The sequence below is a fragment of the Diabrotica virgifera genome, chromosome 7 (assembly GCF_917563875.1).
Source record: "Diabrotica virgifera virgifera chromosome 7, PGI_DIABVI_V3a".
In the NCBI taxonomy this organism is placed as follows: Eukaryota; Metazoa; Arthropoda; class Insecta; order Coleoptera; family Chrysomelidae; genus Diabrotica; species Diabrotica virgifera.
In genome coordinates this window covers 24,371,183-24,392,778 of record NC_065449.1, presented here as the reverse complement: position 1 = coordinate 24,392,778, position 21,596 = coordinate 24,371,183, and the positions used below count along the sequence as shown (strand labels likewise).

Here is a 21,596-nt window from a genome sequence, read left to right as displayed (position 1 = left end):
ACTGAAACTCGCGGCAGAGAAGACCGAGGCCATCATTCTGAAGGGGAAAAGGAACAGGCAAAGTGTGGAGCTACAATGTGCAGGAGCGTGTCTAACACCCAAGAAACACGTAAAGTACCTAGGAGTGACGTTGCACCAGAATGGAAAATGGGGGGAGCACGTGCAGGTGGTGACCCGGAAGGCTGCAAACAGTGCGGCTGCGTTGGGGAGGGTGATGCCCAACATTGGAGGACCCAAATCCGAAAGGAGGAGGGCCTTGCACGGTGTTGTGCAGTCGATCGTCCTCTATGCAGCCCCAGTCTGGAGTGAGGCGGTGGGGATACGGGCCTACAGGGGGCTCATTACACGAGTGGACAGAACAAGTCTGCTGCGAGTGGCATGCGCCTACAGGACTGTGTCTGCCGCAGCCTTGTGGGCCATCACTGGATGTGTTCCGCTGCATGTGTTGGTAGTAGAAAGAAAAGAACTGTATGAGAGAAGAGACCTTGAGCTTACTATGGCCGAGAGAAGACAGGAAAGAGAAAGGTCAATTAAAAGATGGCAGCAAGAATGGAACAACATGGAGCATGTGGCACAGTGGACAAAGATGTTGCTTCCTAACTTAAAAGATTGGATGGACTGTGGTCATAGGCGACTGGACTATTTCCTGACGCAGGTGCTCACAGGACACGGGTGTTTTAGAGCCTACCTCTCTAGGTTTGGAAAGGCTGACACTGACGAATGTCTATACTACAGACACCCGGACACTCTTACACATACCATGCTAGAGTGCAACAGATGGATAGCAGAAAGAAATAGAATGGAAAGAGAGACAGGTGTGAATTTTTTGACAGTGCGAGAAATTATTGAGAGAATGATTGAAAATAAAACTGGTTGGACTAGCATACACAACTATATCCGTGTAGTGATTAAGAAGAAAGAAGAGGAGGAAAAACTGCTGTCCCAACGATAGGGGTGAGAGGGAAATATATGGCGAGTAGAAGGCAGAGGGAATAAGTTTTGACGATAGGCGAATAAGTGAGATATATTGTATGAGACAGACTGTGGGAAAGAAGCTCCAATTAAAAAAAAAGCCCAATTTTGGGACCAAAAAAAGGGGGAACGGGGAAAATGAAGGGCTTCCTTGCTTACAGTCTGTGGATAAATGAAGATAAATTGCTTCGGAAGCGATGTCGACCTTGCAGCGGCCATTCCGTTTTCGGAGCGCTGGATGACAGAGGAGGGTCTGGTTTAGCAGGTAGGCATTCGGCGTAGCCTCGGCGACGAGAGAGCGTTTTAAAGCACCTCGGGAACTATCGCTGGTACTACGAATAATGAATCCTGCACTAAGGTCAGTCAGGCGGCGTTCTGGACTGAGGTGTCTTTTGAAGATTCCATATCCCCCTCTTTAAAGACGAAAAAAAAATAAAAAAAAGAGCAAAAACAGATGAACCAATCTGCAGCGCTATTCTGTGGATCCACACAGTGGCTTAAATAGGCGATTTTGTAGCACTGGTGACAGTGGATCCTCTCCACTATTATGGCGTCCATTACAAAATCATTGTTTAAGCCACTTTGTGGATCCACAGAGTAGCACTGCAAAGTGTCTGTTTTTGCGCTATAGGAAGAAGAAGCAGAAGAACAGAAGAATATAAATTCTGTTATCAGAAACTTTAGTTATTTAAACCAGTGTTTCAGGTTTTATTGAGGTATTTCTTAAAAAAGAATTCAGTGTTTTTTTTTAAATTTTAGTTTTTTAAAAATACCAAAACTTTCTAAAATAAAAATTTATTTATGGTTACAGCAATTTTATTTATGGATTTACGACTTGCACAACAGTTGAAATCTAAAAAAGACCGGTCACAAGCAGTTTTATTGTATTAATGTTATTTCTTTGTGGGTTTTACATTATACACAGTGGCGTACTGAGCATGGTTCCGCGGGTTCCGTGGAACCATGGCCCGGGCCCCACAGGGGCCCGCTCTAGCGCCCTTTTTGCTTCTTTTGTTTCTAACTTGATATGGACATTTTGAACCACACAAGTACCTACATAGTACACACTAGGAAATCTAACTGCTTAATAAATTTTAATTTTTGTCTAGGTATCTATAAATAAAAACGAAGAATACCTACCAATATCAAAATCAAAAAATTTAAAAAACAATATTTATTAAGAAACACAGGGACTGGATAAGTCCGGAATTGGATGAAATAAGCAACTTTTTTTCTATACCATTTTTTCACTAAGTCAATACTTTTCGAGTTATTTGCGAGTGAAAATGTTTATTTTTCAACAAAAAACCACGTTGCAGGCGGTTTTTCGCAAATCACTCAAAAAGTAAGTATTTTATCAAAAAATAGTTATTTATGATATAAGTGTTAAAAGTACACGTTTAAGGCACGCATGTGAAAGTTGGCAGAATGAGCGAAGCGAATTCTGCAATTCACATGAGTGCTTTAAAAATGTACTTTTTAACACGTATATCATACAATATTTTTTCTACAAACGTCTTATATATCAACAATTATAATTTGTTCATTCTCAATTACAGGACAATATCTACAAAAACTTTTACTTGGACTTAACTGACATTCCATTTTTAAATTTTTCTTGACATTACATCAAAACTTCCTATACTGTCAATACGTAAATCATAACAAATATAGAATAACATCTTACTTTTATTGTTGTATATTCTAACAAATTTTAATAGTTTTTTTTCTATAAACGTGTTACAAATAATGCAATAATACAGTTTAAATTAAATTTTAACGCTCGTATGGAGTGCTAAAAATTGCATTTTTAACACGGTTGTAGAAAAATATTATTAGCAAAAATATAGGTTATAAAAAATGAAAAAAAAAATGGTGTATGTATAAGGTCTGTAGACCCAGTTGAAGCACAGTTGTAGCTAATGAAAAGTGAGTTCTTACTAGTCAAATTCCAAATCGAATATTTCAACGTGAAATAACCAAAAATCAAGCATTTTTCGGGGAAAACTCGAATTTTTTAAAGTATTTGAAAAAGGCTTTATTTTTGTTTTTTAAAAAAGTCTCTAACATCAAAAGTAAGTAACTTACGATCAAAAGAATGTTGGTTCATTTTTTTGTTGGTAAAAAAAAATTGTGAAAATCACTTCCAATTAGCATCAAAAATTAAATTAATCGTTACCGCTTCAGAAATTACTTTTTATTTTTTAATGAACATTAAATTTTAATGTTTATTAAAAACTTTGATATACAATGTGTGTTTTATTGGGCGAGCGGGCCCGCATCCCAACTGGAACCAGGGCCAGCTGATCTATCAGTACGCCACTGATTATACGGGGTAGACGGACGAAACGAAATAGAGGCATTATTTGAAACTACATTTTTGAAAAACTAAAAAACAAAGTATTTTTTGAAAAAACTGTAAAAAATCAAAAATATGTATATACACAGCAACCGTAACAACTAAATCTACGGGCTGGTGTTTTTGGTGATCAATTGATGAGACTATTGCTTTTACCTGGCAATTTGACTAGAGAAATGTTTTACAATCACTGGAAGATATATTTGACTTGACTAATATTACTGAAAATGATCAACAAGGTGATAAAGATCTTATTTGACCCTCATTCCCATTAAAAAATGTTGGATTGATTGTCACCCTGGCTTAGGATTGAACGTAAAATAATCAAAAATACCGGGAAAGGGTGTGCCCCTTTAGAAATAACAAATTTACCTGTGGCTGGGTTTTCAAAAAATGTTAAAGTTCCTGATTTTCAATAAAGATAGGTTATTTATAATATTCTTCTTCTATTTATTTTATTAGTAGAGTAGGGTACACTTAGCATCAAAATTAACGCACCATCTTAAAAATGGGACATTTTTGATGTCTCGTATTTCCTAAACTTGTGGTCCGATTTTAGTGATTTTTTTAATACGTTATAGCTTTATTCTTCAATAATAAGGATGTAATAACATTGTTGCTAAACAGATAGGTGTCATTGTATACCGGGTGTAACAATGATAGTGTGTTTTTTCCTCAATGTTTGGAACACCCTGTGTAATATTCTAGCGCATATAAAATATTGAAATTAAAACTCCACTGTAGCCTTAGGTTTTCTTAACATTTTGCTTTTTGATTTACTCGCTTATGTTGGATAATAAAAAAGTTAGGTACTTTAACATCTAGGTTTCTAAATCAGTGTGACAAACTTTAAGGGGTAATTCAGCATAAAAAAATAATGGCCGTTTGCTTTATAAATATATGTCCGCAAATGCTTCGTTTTCGAGATACGGGATGTTGAATTTTTTCTTACAAACTGACGATTTATTTATTGCTCTAAAACCGGTTGAGATATGCAAATGAAATTTGGTAGATTTTAAGAGGTATATACATATTGCGCATTATTTGACATACAACTAAGAATTTTATATTCACTATTATATAATTTTATATACAACATAAGCGAATGAGTCAAACAGCAAAATGTTAAAAAAGCCTAAGGCTACAGTGGAGTTTTAATTTCAATATTATAAATACGCTAGAATATTCCACAGGGTGTTCCAAACTTTGCGGAAAAAACATACTATCATTGTTACACGCGGTATACAATGACACTTATAAGTTTAGCAACAATATTATCACATCGAGATTTTTGAAGAATAAATCCATAACATATTCAAAAAATCACTAAAATCGGACATCACGTTTAGGAAATACGAGACATCAAAAATGTTCCATTTTTAAGGTGGTGCGTTAATTTTGATGCTTAGTGTATATAGGTATATAGGAATTCAGCTTGTTGGTATGATTTTTAGAGTTCAAATCTTTGATGATCACTCTACTACTATTAAACTATTTTTGAATATAATATTCTACCATATTCATAATATATCACAATATTTGGTTTTAATTTAAATACCAATAACAATATATTGTGATTCACATTTCACATCTATCACGTTTAGTACTAATGTCCAAGAATATTATTCTTGGTTAAAATATTCAAAATTCAAAATATATATGAGTCATATACACATAAAGAAATTAATATTCTTCGAGATGTTTTTTAATATGTTTTATATTTAGAAAAATTAGAAATGTCAAAACAAATCGTTTGAAATTCTTCGAGATCTTACGATCTTACGTAAAGAAGATGGAATAATTTACTATGTCTGAAAAATATTAAAAAGGGGATTTACTTCCTTAGAATTTACTGTTTAAACGAAGATGTGCATAATTTCAAGTTAGGTCTAATTTTTGACTTTTCTGTAAACATTTGTTTACTACTTTATTGTAGATTATTTGTCATCCAAAATGGTGCCAAAATGTCATTTGTCATCCAGGTTTTTCTGGATAACAAGGTTTCCCTTATAACCATTGTTTTAAAATTGTACCTCTAAAATTATAATTATAAAAATATAATTTCAGAAATGACGTTAAATAAAATAGGAGAAAGAACGTAACCTTGACGCACCCCATTTCTGTATTTCAGCATATTCAGACAAAGCATCTTTTATTCTTATATTGGCGTTTTGTTTAGAGTTTAAATTTTAAATAGTCAAAATGCTGTACAAAAAGTTTTTAAAACATATTATGAAAGCAAATTAAGCGAATAATCAAAACATAAGAAATTATTTTCAAATTATAACTCAGGGTAGCATGTAATTTTCAGGTATTGTTAGTTTTGGAAAGGTCTACAAGATTAAAGTCCCCTTTATCTAAAATCTACAAAAAAATATATGAAAGGTAGTTTCAAAGGTTAAAAACCAGACACTAGTTAGTTCAATATCCTTTACATTATAAATAGATAAAGATAAGAAGGAATAATTAAACTCATACAAACATATACAAATCACCAAACAACGATTTTCCCAAGACAGTCTTTCATACAGATATTAAACAACTTATTTTGATACATTTGGTAATAACAATATGTAATAATGCAATAATGTCCTGCAACACGGCAAGTTCTAAAATTATCTTTGCACGATTCATACTGCAAATACAAAATAAAATAATGCTACAATATAGAATAATGCTATAAAATAATGCTAAATAATATTGTGGGTACACGGTGGTCGCTCGATGAGAAAATATCTCAGGTGAAGCGCACTGATTGAAACAATCGGGCCATACTAAGTCAGCTGAACCACTATCTAAATAGACGAGTCTATTCGATTGTAGAGGAAGGATAATTAGGAGACTAGAAGGAACTACAACATGTGTAATCTACCAGGGAGAAAGTTGCGAGCAATATTCTGGAACGGCGAGAGAAAATCTCATGACCAATGCCGGGTTATAAAAACTGAAGCCATGTGCATTGGAGGGACAAAGTAATCTATTACATTATACGATGGGGTAGGAATTAAACACTGTGATGAATACAAGGACCTAGGCATGAAGATAACTCAATATGGAATAATCGAAGCTGCTATAAAAGACGGAAATATACCGGTGGACAGCGGCGGTTTCTCCATTGGTTCACTTGTGCAGTGAACACCCAATCAAATTTCATTAAAATACATATTTTTAAAAATCTCATAAATATCATTAAAATATTTTTTCTTAAATCTCATAAATATCATGGTATCATTAAAATATAACTCTATTTATTAATCACATAATTTATTTGCACAACACCGCTACGCTAGATGCACGTGGAAGGTGCAGAATTCAAATTGAACCCAGCCACTATACAGTAACCCTATAGAAGAACGAGAGCTTTTAAATCCGTGAACCAGCGATTCTCCTATCTTAAAACATTGTGGGTTTGTGCACTGCACACAGAGACCGGGGCGGAGGGTTTCGATTCACAGTTTGGCATTTTCTATTGTGGGAATTTATTAAATACAATATTGGTAGGTAGTTTTTTTTAGGATGGAGCCTTATTCAGTGAAGTTTATAAAAGAAAATGCAAATAGTTTTGAAAATCGACTCCTTATAAAAAGAATGGACTAACTTGGCCGGAGATAAACTTGGTACAAGAATGTGCAATAAGAAACAAAAAGTTTAAACATTGTGTTAAAGTTGAACAATATAGAAAAACTTCGTGATTATCCGGGTGTGATAAACTACATTCTTTATTTTGTTTTCCATGTTTAGTGTTTTCAAAGAATAAAACTATAAAATCAATGAGAAAATCCCAATAGTTGGCTGTATACCATAGTTTAAAAAACTTATACAGAAGTAAAAACTTCAAATTGTATTCTGGTAAAAAATCGTTTATTTAAAAACTATCTAAAAGTCATCCACATGGATTGCAAAACGTTTTCGTTCTAATCAGAACATCTTCAGTGCATTCCGCAAAGTAGTTGTTACTAGCACACCAATGAAGGTGGTAACTTCATAATATATGGCTTACATTATAAATTTTAATAAAATATTGTGATTACTAGTCGATGTTAAAAGATTAAATTATGTATGTGCCTAAAGAGCAACATGCTTCCTTGCTCGAAAAAACTAGGTACTTGCCATTTCAATTATTGGTGACGTCATGCATTTGGTCTGTGCTAATCGAAATGCCAAGTATCTAGTTTTTTCGAGCAAGGAAGCATGTTGCTCTTTAGGCACATACATAATTAATTTAATCTTTTAACATCGACTAGTAGTCACAATATTTTATTAAAATTTATAATGTAAGCCATATATTATGAAGTTACCACCTTCATTGGTGTGTTAGTTACAACTACTTTGCGGAATGCACTGAAGATGTTCTGATTAGAACGAAAACGTTTTGCAATCCATGTGTATGACTTTTAGATAGTTTTTAAATAAACGATTTTATACCAGAATACAATTTGAAGTTTTTACTTCTGTATAAGTTTAATAGAACTATAATTTCAATCTCGGTCTTGGGATGCCGTTAAAATAAACGGATTTTTAAACAGTTTTGACAAAGCCACTTCAATATTCGTAACTTCTGCGTCCACCTTCACCACCGAAGAAGCGCCATCATTCAGTAGGTATCTGCACAAAACAAAAAAAGTGTGTGACATCCTGACTAATCGGGTCAAAGATAGGTTTCATTTTACAGAACATCTTTTGGCGAGGCCCCAAAAATTTTTCGCCTGTGGCGCTTATTCACCGTTTGTATAATTACATTCTTTCATTGAACACCCTCCTTAAATTACTACGAGCCGCCACTGCCGGTGGAAAAGACATATCCAAGATGAACGGCATTATGTGGGTCCAAGTAATATCTATAACGAACAAGTAGCTCATATACAATACCATTTAAAAGTGTAATCATCTCTCTCTCTCCTGTTGTTTCCCCATTACTGCGGATCGTGATTTCTTTCAATATTCCTAACAATGTTTCTCCATTGGTCTCTATCTTCAGCTGCTCTAAGAGCTTCGCAGAATGAGTTTCCAGCTGAATGCTTTATTTGGTCAGACCATCTAGTTGGTGATCGTCCTCTTGATGTTCTCCCCGGAACGTTTCCAGAAACAATTAATCTCTCCAAACTGTCGTCACCTCTGCGAACCACGTGACCAAAGAATTGCAGAATTCGTTGCAGACAAATTGTGGACAGCCTTTTTTTAATATTGAGTTGGTTTAGAATGGAAACGTTTGTCCTATGAGCTGTCCAAGGTATGCGCAGCATTCTTCTCCAGCACCACATCTCAAAGGCATCAATTTTTTGGCGCTCGCATGTGCGAAGAGTCCAAGTCTCTGCTCCGTATAGAAATATTGAGAATACAAGGGCATTCAGGTAAACATATATGGCAGTAAAATTTGGCCAATGAAACACAGAACAGAGAAAATATTGCTAGGAACAGAAATGGACTTCTTTTTGGAACAGAAGAGAGCGGATACCAAATGAGAGAATACGAGAAATGATGGAAGTCACGCATACAATAATTGATGACATAAAAAGAAACAACTAATATGGTACGGCCATGTACAGAGAATGCCAGATGACAAGATTCCTAAATAGATTTTGACATGGACACCAAACGGAAAAAGGAAAAGAGGAAGGTCAAGAAGAAGCTGGTAGGAGGGAATTGAAAAAGAACTAGAAGAAAGAGAAATCCCTCCAGGACTATGGTTAAAGAGAGAAAAATGGCGGTTAGAAGTTGGAAGGCGTCGGAGAATGCTGTAAAGTAAACCGATAGTACTAATAGCACGTAGTAGTTGTCTTTTTAGTTTTGCATATAGCCATAAAAACAAAAAATATATAGACTTAAAGTACTTTATTGCTTTTCAAAATATGTCCCACCAAGAGATACACTTTTGCGTACGTTCAAAAAAATTGGTAAAACAGTTATTCCAGTCTTCAGCTGACACCTGCAAAATGGCTGTTTTAAAGGTATCGATGGGTTCTTCTGGCGACTGGAATCGCCGCCCACGCATTGAATTCTTGATTTTTGGGAACTTGAAGAAGTCGTTGGGACTTAGGTCGGGGCTATACGGTGGATGGTTTAACAATTAGATGTTTTGAAGATCCAAAAACTCGATTGTCTTTTGGGCAGTGTGAGCACTTGCATTGTCATGATGTAGGATGATTCGCCGTTGTGTGTTGCTTTCTGGAGTTTCGCGATAATTTCTGGTAAACAAACGGTTATTTACCAATCAGAAGTAACCGTTCTTCGATCTTCTAGAGCAATTATTGCCACATGACCAGATTTTGACACAAAAGTTGCGACCATTTTCTTTGACACACTTCGAGGACGGATCACTTTTGTTGGTTTTTCCTCATCTTGAAACACCCATACAGCGGATTGGCGTTTACTTTCCGGTTGGTAGGAGTAAATCCAAGATTCATTGCCACTAACAATACTATAAACGTTTTTTGAGCTTCCTCTGTTAAACCGTTCCAATGTTTTACGACACAAATTGACGCGAGCCGCTTTTTGCTCTTATGTGAGCAAATGAGGGATCCAACGGGAATCCAACTTCCTAACACCAAGTTCTTCATGCAGGATCTGTTGGATCGAAGTCTTTGAAATGCCCAATGATGCCTCTATCTCCCGGTATGTTACACGGCGGTCATCCTTAATTAACTGACGAACCGCATCAATGTTTTGCAGCGTGATTGATGTTTTCGGTGGACCTGGCCTGGATTCGTCGCTGAGACTGGAGCGACCACATCGAAATTCTCAATACCAGCGGGAAATAGTTGACTGGTGTGATGCTTCATTCCCAAACACAGAAACCATTTCAGCGTGACATTGCTGTTGGGATAATCCTCTTCGAAAATTGTAAAAAATTATTGCTCGAAAATGTTCTCGGGTAAGATCCATTTTTCGACTGATTTGCTAATTTCAAAAATTAACTGTATCTACACGACTTGTTGTATTGCAATGAAATTCTGGATTTATGTCAACAAAAGATTGAGGTTACATTTGTGTCGGAAGATTTTAGTGGTCGCGCCCTCTAAGCGGCTATATGCAAAACTTAAAAGAAAGCCACTATAAGTGAAAAATAACAGTGAAAGTTTAGTCTTTTGCGTATTTTATTTATTAGATATCAATTTGGATATCACCAAATTGATCAAGAGCAGTTTGTTGTAGATGCCTGTATAAAAAAGTGTCACGCAAAAGTCTTTAGTCCTGTCGCGAGGGGGGTACAACGGTCTCCTTAATTCAGATGGACTTACCCAAGTTTTTTTATGTATTTTGACCCGTAGAACACGAAGTTTTTGGGTAACAGTTGATCCGGATGTCGATAAGTTTGTTATAAACAAAGAACTTGAGGAATCACATAACAGCGATTTTTCTCAAAACAAAACATTGTTTTGTATTTTTCGGGTCATTCTAAGCAAAAAATGTCTTTACAAGTTTTTTCGTAGGATGCATAATTTTAGAGATAAACGCGGTTGAACTTTCCAAAAATCGAAAAAGTGCAATTTTTGAACCCGAATAATTTTTTATTAAAAAATAAAATAGCAATTTTGCTTACTGCATTTGAAAGTTCAAGTCAAATTCTATCGATTTTGATTATTTGCATTGCTAAAAATTAAGTTTTAATTTGTTAAACAAAGCCATAAACACATAGTGTTTCCCGTGCCCAATGCATGCGTTTTAATATACGTAATCCACGTAGAAATTAATTGTATGTATGCGCGCCTACTCGTTCGACTTCAAATGAGAAATACATTGAAAACATCATTCAATCACTGTGTGTTCATAGCTTTGTTTAACAATAAAAAAAATTAATTTTTAGCCATGAAGGTAATCAAAACCGATAGAATTTGAATTGAACTTTCAAATGCGGTAAGCAGAATTGCTACTTTATTTTTTAATCAAAAGTTATTCGGGTTCAAAACTTGCAATTTTTCGATTTTTTGAAAGTTCAACCGCGTTTATGTCGAAAACTATGCATCCTACGAAAAAACTTGTAAAGACATTTTTTGGTTAGAATGACCCGAAAAATACAAAACAATGTTTTGTTTTGCGAAAAATCGCTGTTATGTGATTCCTCAAGTTCTTTGTTTATAACAATCTTATCGACATCCGGATCGACTGTTACCCAAAAAATTCGTGTTCTACGGGTCAAAATACATAAAAAAAAACTTGGGTAAGTCCATCTGAATTAAGGAGGCCGTTGTACCCCCACTGGCGACAGGACTACTTCTTATTTGCTAATTTCTCAGGTCTATATTCCCATTCCTATATCATTAATATGAATTAAAATAGGTTTATAATATGAACTTTAATACAGTAAAAAATTGTAACCAGTATTTAAAACATAAACAATTCTGTATTAATTATATTATTATCCCTATAGCTAATTGGTTCCCACCAGCATCACTGACGTATTTGTGACGTCGTTAATTTTTTTAAAATAACTTGATTTGACTAGCCTACTGGTTCAAGGAAGCAATCATCGTCGGCTCTTCGTTTACATTTTTTCACGAACATGAACTTAATCGTGTTTTACCATTGAAATGTAAACAAAACATTGTTATTCTGAACGAGATTCCCGCATATGATTGGATCAGTTTAACGCTTTCAGGAGAAATTCCACTTAAAGAGAATACCTTTTTTGGATTACCTATTTTGAATAATATATGCGGAGGATCTTCTTATTCTGATGTCGAGAGCCTGGGCCGGGTACTGAAAAATTGTACTCGGGTACAAAGTACCGGGTACTTTTCATATTTGAGGAACAAGTACATAGTAACGAGTACAGTGCCCAAGAAAAGTACTCAGAGAACAATACTCAAAGTATAATTACCCGAATTTCTCGAGTACTTATTTCGAGTACATTCGAATATAGAACCCGAAAAAAGGTAAGAAGGTAATAATTATCTCTGAATCTCTAAGCATACCTATTTATGAGTCATGAAAATATAAAATAACGTACAATTTCAAATGACATAAAAAAACAAGAATATTAAAAATTAATAATCTGTATAACACCACTCACACTGACTGTTCAATTTTATTGGCATTAAAGATAACTAATTTTTCAAAGTTTTGATCAGTTAAAGCATTTCTTCGAGTGCTATTAATTATTATAGCATAAGAGGATAGGCCTTCTACAGGCGCAGAAGAAGGCACGCATGTATTATATCTTATAAAAACTTTTTGAAGTTATACTTCTTTACCGGCGATATGAGGGTGAATTTTTATTCAGCACAGCTGTAGTTAGATTATTTATGTTTGTTGCCTTTTAAAATTTGTGTGAAAAGAAACAACAAACAAAAGTTAGTTAATAGTTATACTGCCTCTTTAAATAGTTTTCATATACCTATATTTTTGGACTTTTGGACAAGGAAAACTCATTCTAATTTGGTAAGTAGTTTTTATTATAATCATATTGTAATTATACATTTGGATTAGGTTGAAATACATACATTTATTTTCTCAAGAATGGGGATTTTACAGAGAAATCCCAAATTAGGTCCGATTTTTATTTTTAAATTATGATTTTTTGGCGTAGATTTATTTATCTAGTAGGTATGTAATGCTTTGATTTACATACTTAATTTGATTACCAACAAAAGTTCTACCAATCTTCATCTAATATATTGTTTTCTTACTGTTTTGTTATATTTTAATATTTTCTTCCACAAAATTTAAACTACATAATTTAATTATATTCAAAACAACTGTCAAACACTAAAACGTTCAGTTACCCTATTTTTCCACATGATAAATAATGTGGAATTGGACGAGTGAGTCTAGGCTTCGATTACGAATCAAAGCGCCACGAAATTCACGGGTTCGATTCCCGATGCAAGTTTTTATTTTTTTATTTTTTTATGCATTTTATGATTGTAAGTATATTTGTTATATAATTTTTTTTTTTCAGAAAATGCGTATTTAAAATTTTTGCCAACAATTATTATCGTTCAAAAACCATTTTTTCTTTGTGGCATTTTTCAATGTGTTTGTGTGCGTTTTATTCTTTTATTTTTTAAATTTTTGGTATTGTCGATGTATAACTTCTTACGTGCGTACAAAGTACACACACATTATTTTTTAATTATAGGAAATTCATTTAACGAACTCAAACAACTTTTTTGCCGTCTAGAAATTAAACAAGTTCTAGTTCTATTTTGAGTGTTTTGATTGTTTCATTTTCAAACGATTGAGACTGATGAGATTGGTTTCTTGTGTCTTGTTTAGGTGGATACTCTGGTTTATTGAAATCGAGAAAGCCATCTGGGGTGGTATCACTTGAATCTCACTTAAAGTTAGTTTTACAGCAACGTTAATTACTATATTTTTCAAAGAGTACATAGAAAATTCTGCACTTTTTAAGACATTACCAACGCACTTTAAACTTGGGATGGACAATTGCAGATATAATCGCCTCTTCCGATGACAAATTACGTAGGTATTTCAGAGAATCTTTTCTCCAAGCTCTGTATAAATATTTTTCAGAAAAAGTTCACCGCCAGAACCCAGTGTTTGAAGCTGTAACTTCTCCCATTTATTCCTCAAAGATAGCAGACTTGTAAGTAAGTACCCGTAATAGACAAATTCTTCTCCTTGCAGAACATTGAGGGTTATAGCGAGAGGTTTCAAGACCATACAGTACTCCTCTAAGTACAGCAACTCGGTCTCTCTAAATTTTTTTATACCAAGCCTCTGAAAAGGAGACGGTAGCTTTTCTTTTTCACTTAAAATTTGGGAAACCGAGTCATAATAAAAGTTCCATCTTGTTACAGCTAGATAACTTAATAACTTTTGACGAATGGACTGATACTTAAAACGGCGTTTTTTCGTGTAGCTATTACTCGGAAAATGTAATCGTATAATAAACGTGGGTACCGGGTATTTTATCCCATATGGGACGGGTACGAGTACCGAGTACTTTATTGAAAATGTACTCGGGGACTGGGTATTGAGTACCCACAATATACTTAGGGTACAAAATTCGGGTACTTGTACCCGGGTATTGCCCAGCTCTGCTGGTGTCTTACGTTTCCAAAGTGTAAACATTCATTTTCCGTTTTCGTTGTTTGTGTGTAAATGGGCATCAGCAAAGCGCATTGGCAATGGAATCCATTCTTTACCGTCTCTGTCAGTACATCCATAACCAAACTAAACAGATAGGAAATCACTGAATTGCCTTGTTGCAAACCAACCGTCACTGGAAAACTTTTGGTCCATCCGACGTGTAAGTCCTTACTTTGGTTTACTCTACCTCATACATAATCTTTACGAACCTTACATACGTCTCAACAACCCATTTCTCCTTCATATATCTCTATAGCACTTGTCTAGGAACTAAGTGTACGCATTCTCAAGATCTATAAATACCAAATATAACTCTCTTTTCGTCTCGCCGTAGTTCTCCATCAACTGACTTAAAGCAAAAAAGACATATCTTGTCATTTAGGACAATTCCTTATTGTTCCTATTTTTCTTTGTTATAAAAATATAATGTCATAATATTATGACTGAAATCTATTGCAATAATTATCTTTCAACGTCACAAACTATGGTCCTATTTCCTAGCATTAACCCAAACTCTTCTATCGATGTCTTTCTCCTTAACATTCGTTCTACAGTTCTCTCCCAAATTTCAATTGTGCCGACATAAAAGCTTTATCCCTCTATAGTTCTGAACAATTTACAATCCTGAATGCCATTTTGGTGCCCATTGCCGTCAGCTTTAATACATTTTGTAATTGCACTTTCTTCTTTGTCTTCACATCTTGGAAGTTGTGTTACGACTTCTAGATCATCTTGTAATGAAGCTTCTTCAAATTGTAAATCTGGCCTCAACTTCTTCCATGATTTTGTAATTAAAGTCTAAGGGCTGTTGTCCCAGGCCTCAGCCACCCAATAAATGAGATCTTTTACGGTGATTTTTTTCAAGTTGTCAGTAGTGGACGGCATTCCTCGCCTTCTAATACAGTCCGTACCAAATTTTTTCTATAGTACAGTTTTATAAACTGCAAAATACCCTGGTCCATGGGTTGCAATGAGGTGGTCATATTTGGTGGTAGGAAAACAGCTTTTCCACTTCCGTGTTGAATATCGAAACGGATGAAACAAATTGTTTTTCAAACCATTCCTTAAAAAATGCACTACTATTCATCTATGCTTTCCAGGCTAACTTTCGGATAATCCGAACCGGCTGTCCCCCAATTAGTTCGGATTTGCGGGGTTCTACTGTATACATACTGGTCTTCAGTTTTGATGTAACCACAAACAAATTCCATGCCACTGCAAAGTCAACACACAAACAATTTATATTGTTGCCTCTCATTCTACTGACTGTTTTTTCGTTTTTTGTTTATATAGGAAATTAAACAGAATTAGTAAAGATCTATCATCATATACCATAAACGTAGAACTAATGTTTATAGAAATTATAAATTACAATATAATTTTGTTTACAATAATAATCGATGTTATAATTATATTTTACGATGAACAAAGAATTTTTTTGATAATTAACATATTTTAAATAAAGGTGCGCAAATAGCACAAGGTAAAATCAAATTTAAATTCCTTGGTTTTGACTAAGTACCCAAGCTATTCCTCCAATTATATCATATATTTTTGCAATCAAAAAATGATTTTTGGAACTACCAAAAGTTAATAAAATAGTTATTTATGAAACAGTTCGTGAAATATGCTTTTTGCGAACGCACGCGATTTTTAGAGCACGAGCGACAACGGAGCGAGTGCTATACATCGCGTAAGTTCGCAAAAAGTACTTCACGCACAGTTTCATACAATATTTTATCTACGATAAACAAATAAAAAAAGCTGTAACTCTTCGTCACTGGAATTCATTTCTATCCTACAATTTTTAGAACTTCGACATTTAAAAATTCTAACTACTTTCAAACCAAAAAACTGTCAAAACTTTTGTTGTAATTCATTGCTCATATGGTCATCACCATGACAACGCGAAAGTTAAGGATTGTCACCATGACAACTCGAAAGTTACAAACAGTGCGAAAAAGTAAATCCCATTTAAAATACATTGTTACTTCACGCACACTTTAAATCCTTCACGCACTGCTATCTATAATGACAGTTTTCACAAACTAAAACTTATACATAATATGACATAGAGTAGATAAAGATTCATTTTGTAAGTGTTAAAGCACATATCGGTCTTGAACATAATGAGAATGTTGATATTCTGGCGAAGAAAGTGTAAAAATTTTGCCTAATAAACTTCCTGTAAGTTTTTGTGATGCAGTCTCTTATATTAAAATGAAATATCTCACAATTTGGAATGAATATTGGTTACATCATACTTATCCCTACCCTTCTAGGTACTGTAGTATACAAAAGAAAATACCGAATAGAACGTGGTTCCAGCTATATAATTATTCAAGAAAATACATCATCACAACTTTAACACATCTTCGTTTTGGTCACGCCTGTTATCCTACACACCTGATTTAGATCATATTTTTTTTTTGAATGCAGAAATATAAGAATAAAACAGATTGATTTATTCAGCAGCTACATAAACTTAAGATACCGGCTCTCTTTAAATCAGTATCTTAGCTAATGGGCAAGAGAGTATTTATAACACATCAGTGATAACTCTTATAATTGATGTTTCTGTCAAGTACCAAAATAGTTTTGTAGTGTCAAGTATTAAAAGTATATTATGTGGGTATATGTGTATGTATGTATATGTTTATTGTATATAGAGAAAAAAATGTGGTGAGCAACTTGGACATAGCAAGGCAGCTTTCGAATTGAGTAGGAAGCCGCGGAAGACAACAACAGATAAAAAACTTGCTATGGAACTTTGAGGACCTCACCGTCTTGTTTATTATTCTTATATTATTGTTATTGTTGGTAAATTTTTGTAAATCGTTTTTGAACACACCTATGATGTTGAAAGGAAGCTATAATTAGCTATAATCAGCTTAGTACCATCTTTTTAATTTCAGTACTTAAATTACATCTCAACTGAACTAACCTTCGTTATTGATATTTTTTGGAATTTATGGTCTTTAAATTTTTATTCTTTTTGATGTATTAGTCATGTTGTGACTGGCTGATTGACATATAGTTCATGCCATTAAAAAATCAAAAAGAGAAGAAAGAATGTAACGTCTTCTGACTGATAAGTACACTGAAAAGTCCCATATCCTATGTTAATGCAAAGTGGATATGGATTAGGTTTGGGGAAAGGTTTGGTAAACGGAGAGATTTTGTTTAACCTTCGGATGGCCAAGGGAGGTAAATTTTGACCCCAATGTATGTTTTTATTTAATAAATTCAGAAATATTTTCAATTTTAAACTCATAATTTTTTTATTTATCATTATAGATACCCTCATATTTTGTAATAAAAAAAATTCCCCATATTTTACGAAAATTTTTTTTTTTTTTGAATTTGGGGTCAAAGACGAACTCCCTTGGCCTTCCATGTTCCAATTTTATATTAAGTAAATACCGTCTATTATGTGGAATTGTTTGTAAGAAACATTCCAATATTGAAAAAAAGTTGTTTGTTAAACCTGTGGCGACGTAAATTAGTGTATATTTCAAAATTTCTTTAGTTCTATGTTCAGAATGATGATTCCTGTTTTGGTTCAGTTGTGATTGAAATAATGTTTTACTAATGTTTATCTATCATTTATTGATATAATACTAATATTAAAATTACGAACACATTATTTTATTTCTTCAAACAACTTATTTCTTTTGTCAATTTTCATTTTTGACTTGGGGTAATTTTTTACCTCCGTTGGTCATCCGTGTAACAAAAAAAGTTGGTCATCGGAAGGTTAAAAAAACAATAAAATCCTTTATAAAAGGTATATATTTAAAATCCCTAAAAAGGGCTACATCACAGAACTAGTTTTCGAGTGGTTGACCAATCATCATCAGTGCTTACCTAAAATGAATATAACCTGGTAAAATAATGCAAAGATTTTGAAATTTTGACTACGATTACGAAAAGTTGTAGGTTATACTCACGTGAAATTTACATGCTAACCATTAAGATATATTTTTACAAAATCTGTGGGTCATAGCCCTTTATAAGTGATCCGTCAAGGAAACATCGGTTAAAAATGCTAACTTAAGCATGGATGTTACAAATATTTCGTTAATACGCCCCAGGTACCATCTGAGCTATGGTTGGACCTGTTCACATAGTGGCAGTATGGCAGCAAGTGACAATGAAATAGATGGAGACTCCTGAACGATGACATGACAGAAGTGACAGTACCACAGGAAGTTGAAAAATTAAATATTTAAAGTCTATGATGTACAGCTAGTTAAAATAAGAAATTATGTAACAACACTCACTCCATTGTGAAAAATAATCATTAAATGCTGCCATACTGTCACTATGTGAACAAGTCCAAACATATCTCAGATGTTACCTGGGGCGTATTAACGAAATATTTCTAACATCCATGCTTAAGTTAGCATTTTTAACCGATGTTTCCTTGACGGATCACTTGGTAAAGGGCTATGACCCACATATATTTATAAAAATATATCTTGGTGGTTAGCATGTAAATTTCACGTGAGTATAACCTACAACTTTTCGTAACCGTAGTCAAAATTTCAAAATCTTTGCATTATTTTACCAGGTTATATTTATTTTAGGTAAGCACTGATGATCGGTTAACCAATCGAAAACAAGTTTTGTGATGTAGCCCTTTTTAGGTATTTTAATATGCCTTTTATAAAGGATTTTATTGTTTTTTGTATTACATGGTATACAGCCAACTACCGGAAAACTTTTTCCTTGTGAATTTTTAGATTTTGTTTAGTTTCATTTTGCTCATAAAAAATGTATTCCTTATATTATAAAAGGTCTTTGATGAAATCAAGTACGAATAACGGTTAGAATGTTAAAAAAACATCGATTCCAATGATACAAACACAATGCTTGAACTCTATTGGAACCAAAATGCATTTATTAGCACGAAGATGAGGGAAACTGAGACCATAAAAAACAAAAGAGCAGTTAGACAATTCGGTATACTATCGTCATGATTATTCATCAACCTGAATTCAGAAGAGGTCTTTTCGTGAGCCCTGGATGAAGCAGAAGAGGGTATTCAAGTGAACGGAAGTATTGTTAATAACATGCGATACGGTATTAATTGCCGAAAGCGAACGATGACTAGAATATCCGTTGAATAAGGTAGTGGCCGCTGGTAACAAATATTTACATTTAATGCAAAGATAACAAAATCTCCAAACATAAACACATTGGTAAATAACAAACTAATTGAGCAAGTTGAAAAGTTTAAATATCTAGGATGCTGGATACATAAGACCATTGGCTTGGAACAAGAAGTAAAATTTAGAATAGAACAGGCCAGAAACTCATTTCTAAATACCAAACAAGTTTTGACAACCGAGATATTGGAGTAAAAAAAAACTATGTAATCACAGATAAAATTACTTCTGCCTCGAGTACCTTCTCCTATGGAAGATCGGCAATAATTTTAGAAAAGTCTTCTATGTTTCGGTCTCTCTCAGCAAATCTTTCGACACTAGCCGTCCAATCTCGTATGCTTGTAAGCAGAAACATTATCTTCATCCTGTTCTATGTCATGTCTATGTCAGGCTATGTCAGGTAACAGACATTACAGACCAGCCCTCCAAACCTTAACAAGGAAAGCCCAAAATATAGAGAAATCTGCAGAGTCAACGCCAACTATCAGAGAAGGCATCTAAAGAAGAATTTTTCTTTTTTCCTTTGTTTATAAATGATACAAGATAATCATAGTTATTAAATCATCTTTATAATTTCAACGGTCTCAAAAATTAAGAAAAAAGCAGTTATAATAACTAAAAATAAAAATAAACACAGTCTTACCTCTTTTATGTATATTATTCTTGTTTAATATGTGTACCTATAACTTCACACCTTCAAATGTTTCTTTATACTAATCACCATTAAACTATCCGAAACTGCTCATTAGAATAATTTGTATTCCTTAATTATCTGATTAAATATTTACTATTGTTCAAACTTGATTTAGCAAGATACCACTAACCTCTAACCTCAAAACAGTTTGCTTCGCGAATATAAATAAAAATAAAAAATGCTCAAAACCGCGAACTAAAACGCAGTAGGTTGTTGATGTTGAAACTGTGAAAGAACTGTCGGACTAACTGGAACTGACTTTACTGAACACTAAATTAGTAAAATAAGTACTTATAGCACAGGAAATGTGGCAAATGACTGGGAACATATTATAATCTTTTAGTTTCGTTAAAGATTTGCACTCCACAGTGTTTTTCATGTGTAATTTATAAACACTCTTCTTTAAGCAGTAGTAAAGTGGCTGAATAAGTGATAAATGTTGTCTTTTATTGTATTGTCATTATGCTAAAATAAAAAGTAAATAGTATTTTTAAAACTAAAATAGAGAAGGTCCCTCTAGCCGAAAGGTTACACCAACTTACTTGCTTCATTATTAAAACGGGTGCTACGACCAAGTATTTTAGAGTATTAGAGTATTTTTCGCAATCGAGTCCTATCAAAGGAACTCCGCTATTGTCGGTACCGATTCCGGTTGATAAAGGAGGAGGGTGAATAGTTAGTGACGGATCTTGGTGGTACTAGCTGCGAATTACATTATCTATAACAAAATCCTACCCTGGATTGTATGGCTTTTCAGATAATATTCTACCGCGAGTATGGTTGATGGGGGACCCGAATCCGCTGCTTTTGCATTGAACTCTCCCACCATCACGCATTCTCCTCTCATATTCATCACCTCCTCCATGATGTTATCCATTTTCCTCTGGTATTCGCCCGGCGTCACATTAGGAGAGATATAGCAGCACTTCAGCCGCAATTCCTACATCCGGACGATCATATACCCTTCCTTTGCTTTTATTTTATATACTGTCACATCTTACTATTCAGTCACATCTACAAACCAGTCTTTCCTCTTCACCTCTGTTGGGTTTGGGTCCACTGTAACCAGCATATCTATGTTCTTTTTCACGGCAGCAGCCTCGGCCAGATCATGGGATAACTTAACCGTTCCCATATTGGTTTGGAGTATCCTCAACCAGACGATTGAACCTAGGACACTTCCTCTAGTTTGCTACGTACCCGGGCATATTATAATTGAGACATATTCTTTCTCTCTTGCTTAATCGGCCAAATGACTCTCGTAACCACATTGGAATCAACACCCTCCTCTATTTTTAACCTTTGCAGTTCCGTTGTATGTGTCCAAAGGTAAGACATCTCGTGCATT

At 34.2% G+C, this 21,596-nt stretch overlaps 1 protein-coding gene across 1 annotated transcript in view; it reads right to left on the bottom strand.

Moving 5' to 3' along the window:
* LOC114324796 (serine protease gd) overlaps nt 1–20,499 on the bottom strand; it is an 83,304-nt gene extending 62,805 nt beyond the window's left edge. Inside the window, exon 1 of the mRNA XM_028272644.2 lies at nt 20,198–20,499. The gene's annotated coding sequence lies outside the window, so the exon portion shown is untranslated. The remainder of the gene's footprint in view (nt 1–20,197) is intronic.
* Between the last annotated feature and the right edge of the window lie 1,097 nt (nt 20,500–21,596).